The sequence below is a fragment of the Colius striatus genome, unplaced genomic scaffold, assembly GCF_028858725.1.
Source record: "Colius striatus isolate bColStr4 unplaced genomic scaffold, bColStr4.1.hap1 scaffold_38, whole genome shotgun sequence".
NCBI classification, from domain to species: Eukaryota; Metazoa; Chordata; class Aves; order Coliiformes; family Coliidae; genus Colius; species Colius striatus.
Window position 1 is genome coordinate 1,634,373 of NW_026908522.1, and position 15,359 is coordinate 1,649,731.

General features: G+C 54.8%; 1 pseudogene; it reads left to right on the forward strand.

The window, feature by feature from the left end:
* The first annotated feature begins 836 nt into the window (after nucleotides 1-836).
* Nucleotides 837-15,359, forward strand: part of LOC133629320 (uncharacterized) — an 83,098-nt pseudogene continuing 68,575 nt past the window's right edge.

Sequence of the window (15,359 nt, forward strand, 5' to 3'; positions counted from 1 at the left end):
GCTCGAGGGAGGGTCTCTGGGGGTCTCTGGTGCTGGCTGAGGCGCAGTCCTTAGCTCAGTGTGCCCATCCACAGCTCAGGGCCTTGTGTCACAGTCACGAAGCTTCTCCTGCTGTTCCAGCGGCGCTTCCCCTGTGCCAGCGTGTGCCCGGCACCCCGTGTCCCGTCCCTGCCCACCACACAGCACACGCCGGCCCCGGCCTCTCGCCCCCTGCCCTGCAGGGAGCCCTCAGCGCTGAGAAGGGCCCCTGAGCTCAGCCTTCTCCTCTGCAGGGCCGCAGCCTTCGCTGCCCACAGCCATGTGCCGGCCCCTCAGCACTCACCCCTGGGGGCCTGTGTCCAGCAGCTCCCGTCTCTCTCGCTCTGCCTCTGCCTGTGGCTCAGGGGCTTTGCAGAGCCCGCCCTGAGGCTCCGCCGCCTCTGATTGGCTGCAGACCTGTCACCGCCTTGCGCTGGGCCCGCCCTCCCTGAGGCGCCGCGGCCTCTGATTGGCTGCGCTCACACGTCCATCAGGGCTGTGCCCGCCTGCTGCGCTGCCATTGGCTGTGCGGGGCTCTGGCTCCCCTCTGGGCAGCCGTTGTCGGGCTCTGAGGGCTCCTGTGGCCGCAGCAGGCGGGTGGGACCCTCAGCATGGGGCTGCTGGGCCTCAAGCGCAGGCTGTGTGCAGGGGCACGAGGGGCTGGGTGCTGCCCGTGACGCTTTGGGCCCTGAGAATGGCAGCAGGAAGGCCGCTCTCCCATCATCCCCGGCAGGTGCCCCGTGCCGGTCCTGCCATCCCTGACACGGCTCTGGAGCTGAGGCCAGGGGCTCCCAGTGTGACCTGGGCGCGGGTTTGCGATGCGGACCCTGAGGAAGCTGCTGTACTACCTGGGTTATGAGGCCGAGGTGCGTGAATTCGAGCGCAAGCACGGCTGGGAAGCACTGCTCCACCCTGAGACCCGGCACAGTGCCGTGGGGCTGCTGGCCAGGTGAGAGCCCCCTTCTCTCTGCTCCCTCCAACATTTGTCCTCTGCAAACAGGACACCCTCGCAAATGCCCTTGGTGCTGGGTGAGAGGGGCTTGTCACCAAGGGCTGGCCCGGCAGATTGGAGAAGCCTGGCAGAGGTGGGTGCCCAGGAGCAGACACCCCCCAAAGCACCAGCGTCCCCTCCCGTGGGCCTGGGCTGAGGGCTCAGGATGGGGCGTCCGTCCCAGGGCCAGGCAGGATGCAGCGAGGGCCAGAGACAGAGCCGGGGGGACGACTGGCCCGTGGGCAGCAAAAGAGTGTCGTCAGGAGGCTTTGGGGCAGGAAGGGTGCTTTTTGCTGGTCTTGGGCACTACCTTTCTCCTGAGAAGTCCAGCCCTCAGCAAGTCCAGGGCCTTGCCCACCTTGCTTGGGGTTATCGGTGCCCTTTTTCCCCCCACCCCCTGCCAGAGAGATGTGTGGTGCCGCGAGGGGCTCATGTTAGAAACTGATTCACTGCCTGGTGAATCTGCTGAGCAGGGAGCAGCCTTGCTGGGAGGTCCCTGCCACGGCGTTCCTGGTCGAGGTGAGCCTGGTTGCTGGGAGGAGATAGGGGGGGAGAGCAGTCACTGGGGCAGAGGGTTAGTACTCGGTGTGTTTCAGCTCCTGGCCTGCCCTGACATGAGCCCTGTGGTGAACGCGCCCTGCAGCTGGAACCGAGGTACCTGGGGAGCGAGAGCAGCGTGATGCGGTGCCTGGTGCTCAGAGCCGTCATCGTCCTCTGCCACGAAGCCACGATGGTGAGCAAGGGGTAGCCGGCCGGAGCCGTGCTGGGGGCCTGGAGCTGGGTGAGGGGAGCTGGGGGACACACAGCTGGGGCTTGGCTGTGCCTTGGGAGCTCTGGCAGCTGCTCCAGGCCTGTTGTAACAGTGCAAGCAATATTCATCCCAAGATGTAGAGAAGCTAGGTAATGCACGTGCAGAGACATACACGGGCAATGTAATGCCACCAACAGTGTTGACTCAAACCCACCCTTCCTTTGCTAGCTACTTCCTTAGATGCTGCTTTCACCCCTGTGATCACCCAGGGCCCAATTGATTACCTTGCAGCAGCTGTTTCTGATAATTGGAAGTAGCTTGCCAGCTGCATTAACTTGTCCCTACCATCTTTATTCAAGCTGGCTGGTCCATGTCACATTTGTGCCTACAAACCCGCTGCTGAGCTGCTGTTCCCACCACGCTAAAGAAAGAGAACATGATTTCTATTTGCTGGTGAAAGCAACACAGGGAATGGGTTTGTCTGTGTTGGGTTCCCTTGGTCAAATCCCTTCCTTCGGACGCCTTCGTTTCCCTCAGTCATGTGTGTGACTGATCCCAGCAGCCCAGTGACTCTCCTGTGTGGGGTGTGGAATCCAGCTGTGCATTTGCGGAAGGGAGATGGGGGACACATGCCCTTGTAAACACGGTCATAAGAGGCATCAGGAGTTGATTTTCAGAAGTGATCTTTACAACTTTCCTGTTGTTCCTTTTTGGATCTTTTTCTCATCATCACTGTTCACGTGTATTCGACATGGCATTTGCAGTGCTGCGTCTCTTCCTAACCTTGGGGAATTTCAGCCAGCTCTGTTGGGAGTGTTTTGTTTGTGTTCCATTGAGCTTGTGCAGGAAATCTCAGGTGATTTTTTTTTTTCATATTACCATCTATAATTACATTTCCAACTTCTACAACAAATTAGTAGCTTCTACTCACTGTAGCAGCCATTCTAGCTCTTTTCTATGGCTCAGGAAAGGAGAGGTGAGTTACCACAATTAAAACAGTCAGAAGTGCTTGATGTATTCATAGGATGGACTTCCTGGGGTGTTTGCACAGCCTGTTTGAGTTTCTCTCTGACTGGGATGTATAGTCTTGGAGAAAGGAGCATGGCTCAGAAATGTGTTTCCACCTGAACTCACTTGGATCATCGGTGCTGCAGAGCCCAGGTTGTGGTTTTTGGGTCAGTCCAGTTCCTGTGTGTGTGAGCCAACATCCAGACTTGACAAGGTAGTAGTGGTGAGGCACAGTGCAGCTGGAGCTCTTAGCCAGGCTGGTAATCCATCTGCAGAGCCAAGTCTAAACTACCAAGGTGTAATACAGAGCACTGTGTGGAGAACTACTGCAAATGCCTTCCAAAGCCCATGACTGAGCGGCAGTCTGAAGTACTTTTGGGTTACTGTTTGTGTGTTGGCAGTCTCCAGCTGTCGTTTTGTGATTGCCTCTTCTCTCCATTTCTCTACAAAGAGGGTGTTTCTGCTGAGAGTGCCGCGGTGGTGAAGCACTCCGGGCCTGGCAAAGATCTAGCTCAATGCCGTCATGACATTCAGCTCAAAGTCAGCAGCAGCCTTGCTGTTTTCTGTCTAGTGCATCTAAATCCCCTGGCATGTCTTGTGTCAGCTTGTTGTATGAAGGTGAATTTAAAACAGGGACGCTATTTTCTTTACTTTTCCCGCTACTGGGTGTTTAGTCAGTGTGTGTAAACCATTAGAATGAAATGCAGGGCTTCAGGAGCAGGGATTTGACCCATGGTGGAAATGAGTTTCTGGAGAGCTTTTCCTAAGGATTTCAAAGACATGATTTTCCTCTCAGAGACAGAGGTGTCACAGATGCATTACCAGCCGTTGTCCTCAAGATGCACTTGTGATCCTTGTAATGTGGTCTGCTGTCCTCAGCAAGACACCTGCTTGCTCTTGGTTTCCCTTCTTCAGTTGGTAATGCACAAGACAGTAATCTCCTGTTCTGAGGGACCTTTCCTGTGCAACAGCAGTGCTTTGGTATCTGTGAAATGAGCTCATAGTTCTAGTCCAGTTCAATTCTCCTCAGTACCTGTTTGTATGACAACAACCTGTTCTATTGCAGGTGTGGTTTAGGGTGCACCCCTCTAAGTGGGCTTCCAGTCAGTTACTCTTGCCACACGTGGGTGTGTGAGGCTTTTGGGTCTGTTGCAGTTTTGTTCTCTTTCTATTCTAGTGAGTGCTTTGGGGGCGGCGGGCGCGGGGCCTCAGGGCCCTGCTCTTTGGGGCTCATCTCTTGGGACAAATGAAGGTTTTGCTGCTTGTGTTTGATTCCCAGACCTGAAGATGTCTTGCAGCCTGCAGCTCGTGTGTTGAGATGAGGAGTGCACGATGTTAGATGTAACATGGGGCTGTCCTGTCTGTAGCGGGGTTCTCTGAAGGGCTCTGACACTCCACATTCAGACACTTGCTCACAAACTGACTGATAGTTTTTTCTGTGCTGACTTTGCTTTCAGAATACACCAATGAGAATGCCTTGATCCCTAAGAACTCATCGGTTATAGACAGAAGAATCCCACCTGCAGGAGTTAAAGCCACCAGCCAAACGTCTGCTCTGTGAATATCCAAGAAACATCACGTTCTTTGGGAGGGGTTTCAGTATGTTCACCTTTCTTCCTGGCTGTTGGTTTGCAGAGGCATTCAGATTCTGTCTGTCTCCTTCCAGCTGCTGTTAGCTTTTCTTACCATGGAGTAGATGTGAATAGATCTCACCCACAGCAGAGTTACACTTTTAGGCCTGCCGGGACGTAGGGTGCAAACCACGGCAATGGGAAGATTTCAGATGATGCGCTTGGGCTTGTTCTTGCTGGTTTTCAAGACAGCAGCCTGATGAGTTCTTCTGGTTTTTCTTTACAGGGCTCCTGAGTCACAGGACTTTGGGCTGAAAGCCTTTCAGCTACACTCATTGTACCACGAGAGAGCAGTGTCTGTGCACAGAGAGATTTCCACAGTCACTGGACTCTGAGAACACAGCATTTTGATGTTCAGGCTTTAGAGTCTAGCTGCAAGTGCTTCATTTGAAGTTCTGATCCCTTGTGATGCTGTTCCCAGAATGAAAAGGAGCACTGGAATTCCCAGGAGTTTCATGGTGGAGGTGGATGATCCCAACACGAAGGGCGCGATGCTGACGAGCGACGGGAAATACGCCATCGCAGCCAGTAACGCGTAAGTGGGGAGCTAATTGGACTGGCCAGAGAGTGAGCGAGAGGAACCGTGTGTGTGTGTGAGAGAGAGACGGGCCAGCATCTGTCCTTGTGAGGGAGGCAGCAGTGTCAATGTATCTCAACCTTCCCATCTGTCGTCCGTTCCAATATGAAGACAGTGCAGTGCTGCTGTTGGTGCCCCTGGAAGTTGCTTCATCTTGTGGTGTGCCAAGAACCTGCATTTCTGACCAAGAGTTCAGTGCTGTTCCTGGGGAGTCTTTCTCTTGGAAAGCTCCTTTTGCCTCTGGTTGAAGTTTCAAAGGCTTCTTGTCAACTTTCACCACTGGCTGCTGGCTGGAGATTTCCTCTGCCTTTGATCAGATGGCACGTGTGAAACAGGCTGAAGTTGTGCTGTTGCTCTGAACTGAGCAGGTGCTGCTGTGTGCTGACAAGAGTGGCTGTTTGAGAAAGGGATTGGGAGCACTTGTGGTTTTCTGTCATAGGGCTCCTTTTGCAGAAGCTGTTACAAAGACTTCCTCCTTCTCTGAAATGTGATGACTCGGAGACTAAACTCCTCGTGAGCCTGCATTTTGCACTGACCCTCTTCCAGAGCAGAGGTGGGATTCATTCCATGCATTTCCAGCTGTCAGAAAGGGATTTGACTAGTCTGAGAGGATGACTTTTCCTTTCCCAGTCTTTAATGTTTCTCTTTCCCCACCCTCCCTCCCCCCAGGGCAGCTTAGGCTCGGAAGAAGAAGGAAAAGCCTCCCTTCTTGCCACAGGAGCCATCCTCCTCCTCCTCCTCCTCCTCTTCAGATGTTCCTGTTCTTGAGGAGCTGTTATGTCCCCTGTGTAAAGAGTTAATGATGGACGCAGCTGTTATTCCCTGCTGTCAAAACGGTGACTGTGACGACTGTAAGTGTTACTGCCACGTTTGTTAACTCCAAACATCACATCTGATCTTGTGAAAGCTGAAATAGATGACACAGCGACTCTGTTACCTGTTCTACTGAAAACTGAAGTACCCTCAGAACAGCAAAGGGCTCTTCTCGTGCTAAAGACAGAAACAAAAGGCAGCCAGCTCTTTTTTCCCTTGGAACGTCTCTGCTTCAATGATCTCTAGAGGCAGAAGGTGGAGTATGAGAAGAGAGCATAATGGTGCAGGTGAATTCCAGATTGGATATGGAAGGCATTTAGGCTGCCCACAGCCCTTTTGTCTCCCACAAAACTGTACAGCCAGCTCTGGTGACTTACTGGGGTCTGCCACAGACAGACAGGCAGGCATTTAACCCACATACTTTTGTAATTGATTGTCATTGACTTGAACCCTAAACGTTTCCTTAGTTTGGCTCAGAGCTATTCTGATGGTTCTAATTCATCACAGGTATTAGAACAGCACTGCTGGAATCTGAGGAACATCAGTGCCCAACGTGTCATCAGACAGACATTTCTCCTGACTCTTAGGAGGCCAACAAGTCCTGTGCAAGGTAGCCCCATGGCTTGGGTGGAGAGGGTTTGTGAGGAATGTCTGTTTGCAACCAGTTGGAAGGGAAGGAAATGTTCACTGAGGTCTCCTTAGGCAAGGCTCAATGGGCTGAGGCCCAACTGGCTTCTCCAGGCCATGATCTGTTGTTAGAGAAGCTGACAGCTCCTTACAGACAATGTGGCCAGTTCAGGTCACGCTTGTTCCACACAACTGCCTCCCTTTCCGATGGGCTGTTAACACTCAAGTGCTTTGAATGCAGCTGCTCTGGGTGACCAGTCATTCTTATCAGCCTTTAGTGGGATGTGCTCATGTATCTGTCTCTGGGTTGATTTTAGGATTGACAGCCAGTACAGGGATAGCCTCTGTGGAGGCTTTTGTTCTCCTAAAGTTTCATGGTGCCTTTTTCTAACAGTGTTTCTGCCTCCAGATTGTGAACAACTTGAGGAATGACACTGGCTGCAGTCAGCAGATTCAGCAGCAGCCTCAGCAGCAGCTGCCGCCGCCTCCACCTCCAGCCACACTCCTCAGACAAGTGAGAACACACAACCTGCAACCTCTTCTCCAGCCAACCATTTCCAGCCAGCAGGATCCACCCATCATCCCACCAGCTTCTCCAGCTTCTTGGCCTGCTGCTGCTTTGCCATTGTTGGGCCCTGGTGCAGCATCTGTGGCAGCCGGGCTGCCAGGGAACCTGTCGCCTGCTTTGGCAGGGATTTGGCAAAGGAACTGACAGAATACAGAAGGGCTGAAAAGAAGCTATCCAACTGCCTGACACGTCTGTGGTGGAGAAGCAGGTTGTGTGGGGAACTCGGGAGGAGTTCCACTCCACACCTGGATCATGAGGGATGATCCAAGGTGATTGGCAGTGATAGGGGAATCTTGTGTAGGTGAGTAGCTCCAGTGTGGCAGAGGTGACAGCTGGCTGAGAGTTGTAATGGGGCAGCAGTTGCTCAGGAGCAGGTGTCTCTTGACTAAATCTGCTCTGTGAAGACCCCGTTCACCACCTGGCAGGCGTGAGGAGGAGAGAAAGTGAAAAGGTGTAGGTGCTGGGTTTTCTGCATCTCCCTGTTCTGATTTGGGGTAACCATTACCCCAAAGCACTTTGGAGCATTTCAGTGAGAGAAATGGTCTTCATCTCCTCTTTGGTCTGTCTCGTGTAAAAGCACAGAGAGACTTTCACCCAGACTGCAGACTGGTGGCTTTTGTGAGTATTGGTCAGTTTTTGTCTCCGGAATTACAAGATCAAGGTTGTTTTTAAGGAAATCTGAAACTGATGAAAGACCTTCAGAGGGGGAATGATGCTGAAGAACGTGTGTGGAATCATGTCAAAGTTCCTTAAAAGCTAAGAAAACCCTTCGCCGCCACCCCCATGGAGAGGCAAAGGCAGCAGCCGTGACAGTCGGCCGAGATCGAGGCCACACGGCCATCGTCGTGCAAGGTCTCGGTCTCCTGGCTGTCACCGGTCGAGGTGAAGGTCACCCCTGTAGTGGTTCTGCCTGGGCCAGGTTTTAGGTAGCTGAGGCGGGGGGGGGCAGGGGGTGCAGGGGAAGATGGAGGGGTGGGGGGAGGTGTTTTAAGATTATTTTGTTTCTCATTTCCTTGTTCTTATCGTTTCTTCATAAATCCAACCTTTTTCTCCACAGGTTGAGTCTGTTTTGCCCATGACGGTGATTGCCGAGCCATCTCCCTGTCCCTGTCTCAATACACAAACCCACTCGTTATATTTCTCTCTCCCCTGTCCAGGTTAGGAGGGAGAGTGATGTTAGAACTTGGTGGGCACCTGGCACTCAGTCAGGGCTAAACCACCACCCTCAGGGAGTATGATGATCCCACCAAGCTGGGCAGGTGTGTAGATGTGCTTGAGGGCAGGACGGCTCTTCAGAGGGCCCTGGCCAGGCTGGAGCCATGGGCCCAGGGCAATTGCGGTATGTCTGGTAATTCCCTGAGTGGAGATGCCCCTGGAGGTTACCCTCTGGAGCTGAGTGAAGGAGAACCACCTGCTGTCATTGACGTGGGTGAGTGACATCAGTCTCTATGAAATAAGTCGTCAGTGACCTGGGCAGACTGAGGCAGGACAATGGGGGAAACTCATGAAGAAGTGCAATGAACATGCAGATCTAGTCTGGGCACATGTAGAAAGTTTTGCTCTAAGCAGGGCACACACTTGGTGGAGCCATCCCCTGTGTGCCCAGCGCTGCCAAAAAGAATCCCTGCTTGAAAGTCACACTGGTTATTGAGTCCTGATTGGCACTTGGAACTCACAAGCTGTATGTTGTGTTGTCAGGAGAGTTCTGTAGTACCATGCAGCTCCCTTCTTCTGCAAGAGCTGACAGGACCTGCCCACAGAGTCTCCGCTCTGTCCCGGCCTCCGTGCTGGTGTCCCAGGGAGCCACTGTGGAGCGGATTTCTTGCACCCCAGCTGCCTCCTCCCTGCAGCCCTGCTCAGTGTTAGACTTTTCCTGTCAGTGTGAACAATGCTGTGCCTCTAGCAGTAGTTCTAAACTATGGCTAGTAGTGATGCCAGAGGCCATCCCAGGGGAGGGGGAGCGCTGTGGGCGTCACCAAGGGAGAGGGAGACCTTAGGGCGCTGCTGATGTCACACAGGGGCTGTTCCAGACCCCACCCGGCGTTGTGACCTCACCTGGCCAGGGGCTGTAGAGCCTCAGAGCGGGACAGCCAGAGCCAGTTGGGCTGAGCTGCCCTCGGGAGGACTCAGCTCCTTCTTTGGCTACTTGCCTTCCTGCTTGCTTCCAACCATCTCTCATTTGCTGCCCACTTCTCCAGCCTCTTCCAAAGGTAAGGATGATCCAACTCTGTACCTCGTGATCCATCTCTAGGCTGAACTCTTGCACCTCTCTAGGCTGGCCAGGGCTATGAGTAGTGTTGCTCTGTGCTAGTTCTGATTGTGGCCCAAAAAGGAGGCACTGGGAGCTACAGAGGAGGGTTTGGGCCCAAACAGGAGCCTCAAGGCTTTTCTGAAACTTTTGCCTTCCTGTTTCTTTCCCTGTGTCTATTTGAACGTGCTGTCTGTGTCTCCTGCTAGATCCTGCTGAGGCTGTGTGCAATGTCTCTGCGCTTCAGCAGCGTGATCCCATACGCCGTGCCCGGAGCGCTGGCACTGCTGGGCTGCTGGTGGCTCTATTCCTCCCGAAAAGCGCAGGCCAGAGACCGTGAGGAACCGGCCACTGCTGCTGAGGAAGCGCTGGAGGAAGGAGGCCCAGAGAAGGACTCGTGGCCCCAGACGGAAGCCTGTGTCCCTCAGAGTCTGTGTTCCTCGTTGGAAGAGGAATGCCCAGAGGCTGACCTTCCAGAGGTGTCAGCGACGACATTTCAGCCCAGCCCCTTGGAGGATGACGCTGACAGACAAGAGCCAGCAGGATGTGCAGGGGAAAGCAGCGTCCCTGCTGCTGTTTCTGTCCCCGTGCAGAGCACAGAGTGTCCCGGCAGCGCTGCAGCCAGCCCCGCACAGGGCTCAGGCTCAGGCGCCGACGCAGAGCAGCGGCCGTCAGCAGCGCCGGCAGCGCCAGGAGCCGGGCAGGAGCCCAGCAGTGCCCAGAGCGCCGCTGCGCTGCCGCCATCCCCGCAGGCAGAGCCCCGGGCTGAGGCAGCGCTGCCGGGTGCCGCGCGGGATGTGCCCGCTGGGCTCTGCCCGGCTGCAGCCGCCCCAGCTGATGCCCCTCCGCAGGCGGCCGGCGCTGCTGCCCCTGAGCGGGGGCTGTTGGAGGCGGCGGCAGCGGCTGAGCACACGGCTGCCAGCAGGGATGCTGCGGGGCTGCTGGCGGCGGGCAGCCATGCGCGTGGCGCGGCAGGTAAGGGCTGTGCCGGGCTGCTGGGCACCTGGCTGGGCTGGGGCCACGACAAACGGCTGCTGCTCCACTTGGGGCAGTTTTGGTCAGCACTTGGACAGGACTGTCTTGCCTCTGCTGCTGGGGAAAGGATCACTGTGTTTGAGGGGCTGCTGCTGAACTTGGGCCTGCTCCTGTTGCATTCCCAGAGGTGGGCTGGTTTCTCCCCAGGCATGAAGGGTGTGTGATGGGACTTGACCCTTCGTGACATCCTGGGGAACCTGATGGAGGAGCATCCCCATGGAATGCGTAGCAAGTGCTTAGTGTCACCTCTCTAGGAAAGGATCTCATTGCCTGGCCTGCTGTGTGGCAGCTGCACTGTGTGGGCTGTCTGAATGCTGACCTGTGTGCCTGTCTTGCAGGTGTAAATGGCTCTGACGAGGACTCGGAGGACACAGACGGTCCCGAGTGGCAGACAGTGACCCGAAAGAAGCGCGGCCAAAGGGGAAAATCCAAAGTGGTTGTCTGGGCAATAGAGGTGCCAAAGGTAAGCAGCCGCTGTCCTGCTCGTGCCTCCTGCCCTGCCCTGCGGAGGCACTTTCAGCTGCCGTGGGGACCCAATAGGAAGGAAGAAGAGGTGCAGAGATGGAAAGAAGAGGCATGTTAGGGAGACACCCAGGGCTGGTGGTTGGAGTCCTTCTCCAGCACCTTCCACCCTGATCTGTCAAGGTGATGCTCTGAAAGCCCTCAGAAGGCTTTGAGGGCTCACAGCTCCTAAGAGTAGGGAATGAGTTGTGGTGCTTTCCCCTGTGCAGGAGGGTCACGTTGCAGCTGCCTGTCCAAACCCAACCTCCAAATCAGCTGCAGGAACCAGGAAGATGGGCAAAAGAAGCCCCAGGGCACAGTGGTGTTTGATCTACATTTCTCCCCTTGACTCTTACTTTCTTGTCTTTCATCAAGGTGATAGTTACACATCTGATTGGCAAGCAAGGACAATTTATTAACAGCTTGAGGAGAGAGTCTGGGGCCAAAATTTCTCTCTCAGCGCTCCCTGATGTCGATGACTACGAAGTCTGTCACATCAAAGGTAAGAGGAGCCTTTTTGTACAGAGTCTAGAGCATAGCTTGGGGGCTTTAATTAGACTAGAAATGGATTCAGTGGCTTGGCTAGGCCACGGCTTTTACCAAAATGTTCTGCTCAGGGCTGTTCCAGCAGAGGGATGTGGCAAGTGGCCTGGGCCTGGGCACATGCAGCCTCTGTTGTAGGGCTGGGAATGCATTTGAGCAGCTTTGGCTGCTGGAGCTGAACCAGCCCCTTTTGCAGGATCCCTTTGGGCTTGAAGCAGCAGATAGGGGATGCTTCTCAGCATCTTGACTGGGAAGGATGTTGGAGCAATTGGGGCTGAAAAGTGTCTGTGAGTGAGTTGGGTCAATGCAGCTCAGGAGGCTTCTGGCAGCTGAGTTGCTTCCCATGGCAGGGCTGGAGGTGTCCTCAGCCTACCTGTGCTGCTGACCTTGGGTGGGATTCTTGTCTTCCAGGCCTCTCCCATGAAGTTGAAGGAGCGCTGAGCCTGATTGGCAGGAGGTTCAAACACTTGTGTCTGGACAACATCTACCCTCTGCATCCCCCTGCACCGGTGACACGTCCTTCTGTCCCTAGGACTGCAAAGTCCCAGACGCCTCAAGCACTTGCAGCAGGGAAAAAGAAGAGGAAGTAGTAGGAAATGGTAGTAAATAGTAGTAATCATAGAAAATACCTTACAAAATAAAGTCTAATATTGCCAAAGAAAAACACGGGAAACAAAGGAAACTTGACAGAAAGTAAAGTACAGAAACTTGAGGGAAAGCCAGAGCCCTGGGCAGCTGCTGCCACCTGGACACAGGCTCTGCTGCCCAGGGCGGCCCCTAGTGCAGGGCTGGGCAGATGGCCAGGGAGCGACCGTAGCACATGATGGTGAGAAGATAACGCTGTCCTGAAATGAAAAGGAGACTCCTCAATGTGTGGGCAGCATGTCCCAAGTAGGAGATGTCCCAATGGTCCCAGCAGGAGTTGGCCATGGTTTTGGGGACCGTGGTGGAGATGGAGCCCAGGTCCGAGAGGGAGAGGCTGAGGAGGAAGAAGTCCATGGGGGTGTGGAGGGGGTGGTCACAGGCTACGGCGCTGATGCCGAGGCCGTTGGCCAGGAGGGCAGCCAGGGAGATGCCCAGGCACAGCCCAAAGGGCAGCAGCTGCAGCTCCCCTGTGTCTGCAAAGGGCAGGAGCAGGAACTGGCTGCTGCAGCTGCTGTTGGGCATTTGCTGTTCCTTTGAAGGAGAGCCTTTTAAAAACAGCAAAGTGCAGAGAAAATACAAGACAGACTCCTCTGAGCAAAGCCACTCCATTCTTCAGGTAATCACCCTCCCAATGAAATGCATTTCTCTGCTGTGCTGTGTGTTGGCTGTGAGGGGCAGGAGCTCTGCTCCCGTGCTGCTGAGGAGTCAGCTTTTCTGTGTCAGGGGGGCTCTTTTTTGGGATAGAACTCACTTTTATCACTGAAAATTGGAGGAATCTTGGCACACGACGTGGAAAGGGCTCCTCTCTCTGTGCCTTAGTGCAGTCAGGAGAGCTGCAGTGCCCATTAGTCTTTTTCCTCTCTGCCCTGTGTTTTCCCTTGTGCTGCCTTGAAGATGACTTCACACACAAGTAACTCCTCAAAAAGCATCTGGGCCGTAAGTCAAGCAGGACAGTCCTGTTGCAAAGGGCACTTCTGCAGGCTTTGCTCTGTCCCACCCTGGAGATGGAGCTGTCCTGGACAAAGCAGGACACAACTCCTGCTCCAGAGAAGCAAAGGGAACAGGATCACAACAATCAGAATATCAGACCAATCCTAATGGGGCCTGACTGTCTGCAAGCCAAAGTGTGCTGAGTCCTGACACTCCCTGCTTTATCCTCCTCTCAGTGGCACAAATGAGGGATTTGTCTGCTCTTCAAATGAGAGACGACTTTCTATGTCCCATTGCCCAGCCAGACACCCAGAGGTGAAGACTGTTAGAACAGGATCCTTCCCTTTCAGATAGCTCCTGCTTGAATATGTGCACTGGGAAATGTCCCGGGGCTGGTCTGGAGCTCTGAATGGCTTTCAGTGCTTTCTTAACAAAGACAGAATTGCCAGGTGTAGGAGGGGAATTGCTGTGTTTCCTGAGAAATCATTGAAAAGATGAATGAAAAAGAGTTCCAACAGGTCTGTGTGAAAGATTCACCGAGGAGGGCAAGGGGAGAGCTTCCCAGCATGGCCGTGGCAACTCAGGATGGCTGCTGCTGCCTCGCGGATCTTGCCATGGGATGTGTAGGAAAGGACCAAACCAAGGCAAAGGGTGAGATCAGGTGGTTTCTGGAGGAACAGAGGTGGGAAAACAGAGAGAAAAGGGGTTGAAAGGAGCAGGTCACACGTAAACAGGGGACTGATCAGTCCACTTCTGTGGCCTTGCCTTGCAGCTGATCACCACAGCCTGTCCTGCTTTCCCAATACCTGCACATCCAAGTGCTTTCTAGGGCAAGGGAGCTCTCTGCTCTAGGTACAGATGGAGGTCCGAATGCCAGCCCATCTGAGTGGGAACCACAAGTCATCAGGTGTAGTGTTCTCTGCTGGGGGGAACTGGTGAGAGCAGTGGGTGTGTGTAAGTAAGTAAGTAAGTAAGTAACTGGTGTGTGTGTGTGTGGTGGTTTGGCCCAAGCAGCCCAGCAGCAGCACGACAGTCTCTCACTCGGTGCCCCCATCCATCCCCACCCTCGTTAGGATGGCAGAGGCCCCAGCGAAATGGCAGTAAAAAGATCACCAAGGTCGTTGTGGATGGAGACAAGGGCAGGGAGGGCTCGCTGCCAGTGACGGTCCTGAGCAAAACAGACTCCAGTGCTTGACCGAGAGAGGAGAGTAGGAACGCTTATTCTACAAGAAATACGAAGGTGGGAGCTCTCCTCATTCGTGTGCAGTCAGTCTGCTCAGCCCAGACTCAAATAAAGGCTGCCCTGGGACCCCTCTACAGGAGTAGGATGGACACCTTGTGACTGGGTTTGTGATGCCAGCTTTGACGTGAACAAGCCATTCTTCAAAGCCGGCCATGGTCAGGGAATCACGGAATCACAGAGTGGTGGGGTTGGAAGGGACCTGCAGAGATCATCTAGTCCAACCCCTCCTGCTAAAGCAGGTCCATCTCTGTCAGGTCCCACAGGAACGTGTCCATGTAGGTTCAGAGAGCTCCAAGGAAGGAGCCTCCACACCCTCCCTGGGCAGCCTGGGCCAGGGCTCCCTCACCTCACAGGGAAACATTGTTTTCCTTATATTTCAATGGAACTTTTGTTGTTCCAGCTTCTTTCCATGACCTCTTGTCCTGTCACTGCCTACAACAGGAAAAAAAGGGAAACCCCAGCCTCCTGACACCCACCATGTAGACGTTTGTAACTGTCAGTGAGATCCCCCCTCAGTCTCCTCCAGACTAAACAGCCCCAGATCAGAAGAAAGCCCCCAGCCACAGCTCTCCTGCTCCTCTAGAGAGGTCCCAGGGGAGCCTGTCAGCCAGCAAAGTGCTCCCTTGCCAGCTCCTGTGATGTGGGAGCTATGACAGAATCACAGAGTGGTAGGAGCTGGAAGGGACCTCTAGAGATCATCTAGGCAAGCCCTCTGCTAAAGCTCCCAACTAGATCAGGTCACACGGGAAGGTGTCCAGGCCGGGCCTGAGAACCTGCAGAGCAGGAGCCTCCACAGCCTCCTGGGGCAGCCTGTGCCAGGGCTCCCTCAGCCTTCCTCTAAAGAGGCTTTTCCTTCGGTGAGACTACTTGTGTTCAGCTCTTGTCCATCAGCCCTGGTGCTCTCCCTGGGCACTCCCATCCCGCCCCATCCCCTTGCCATGACACTGCCAAGGTGCCAAAGTGCCGAGCTGCCGGCTTCAATCTTCTTCCCTAGGGCGTGTCCCCCCCGGCCCAGCCCCAGCGCCAAGGTCACCCAGCCCAGGGCTGCGTCAGGGGCTCGTCTTTATTGCCGGAGCCGTGGCGGCGCTGCTGCAGGGGCACAGCAGCGGTGCTGGCGGCGGCCGGGAGGCTCAGGCCCGGCGGCCGCGCGGCGGATCAGAGCCGGCCGGGCTCAGCCACGGCGGCGGCCGCGCGTCCCACGGCGGCGGCGGCTCCTCACGGGCCGCGGGC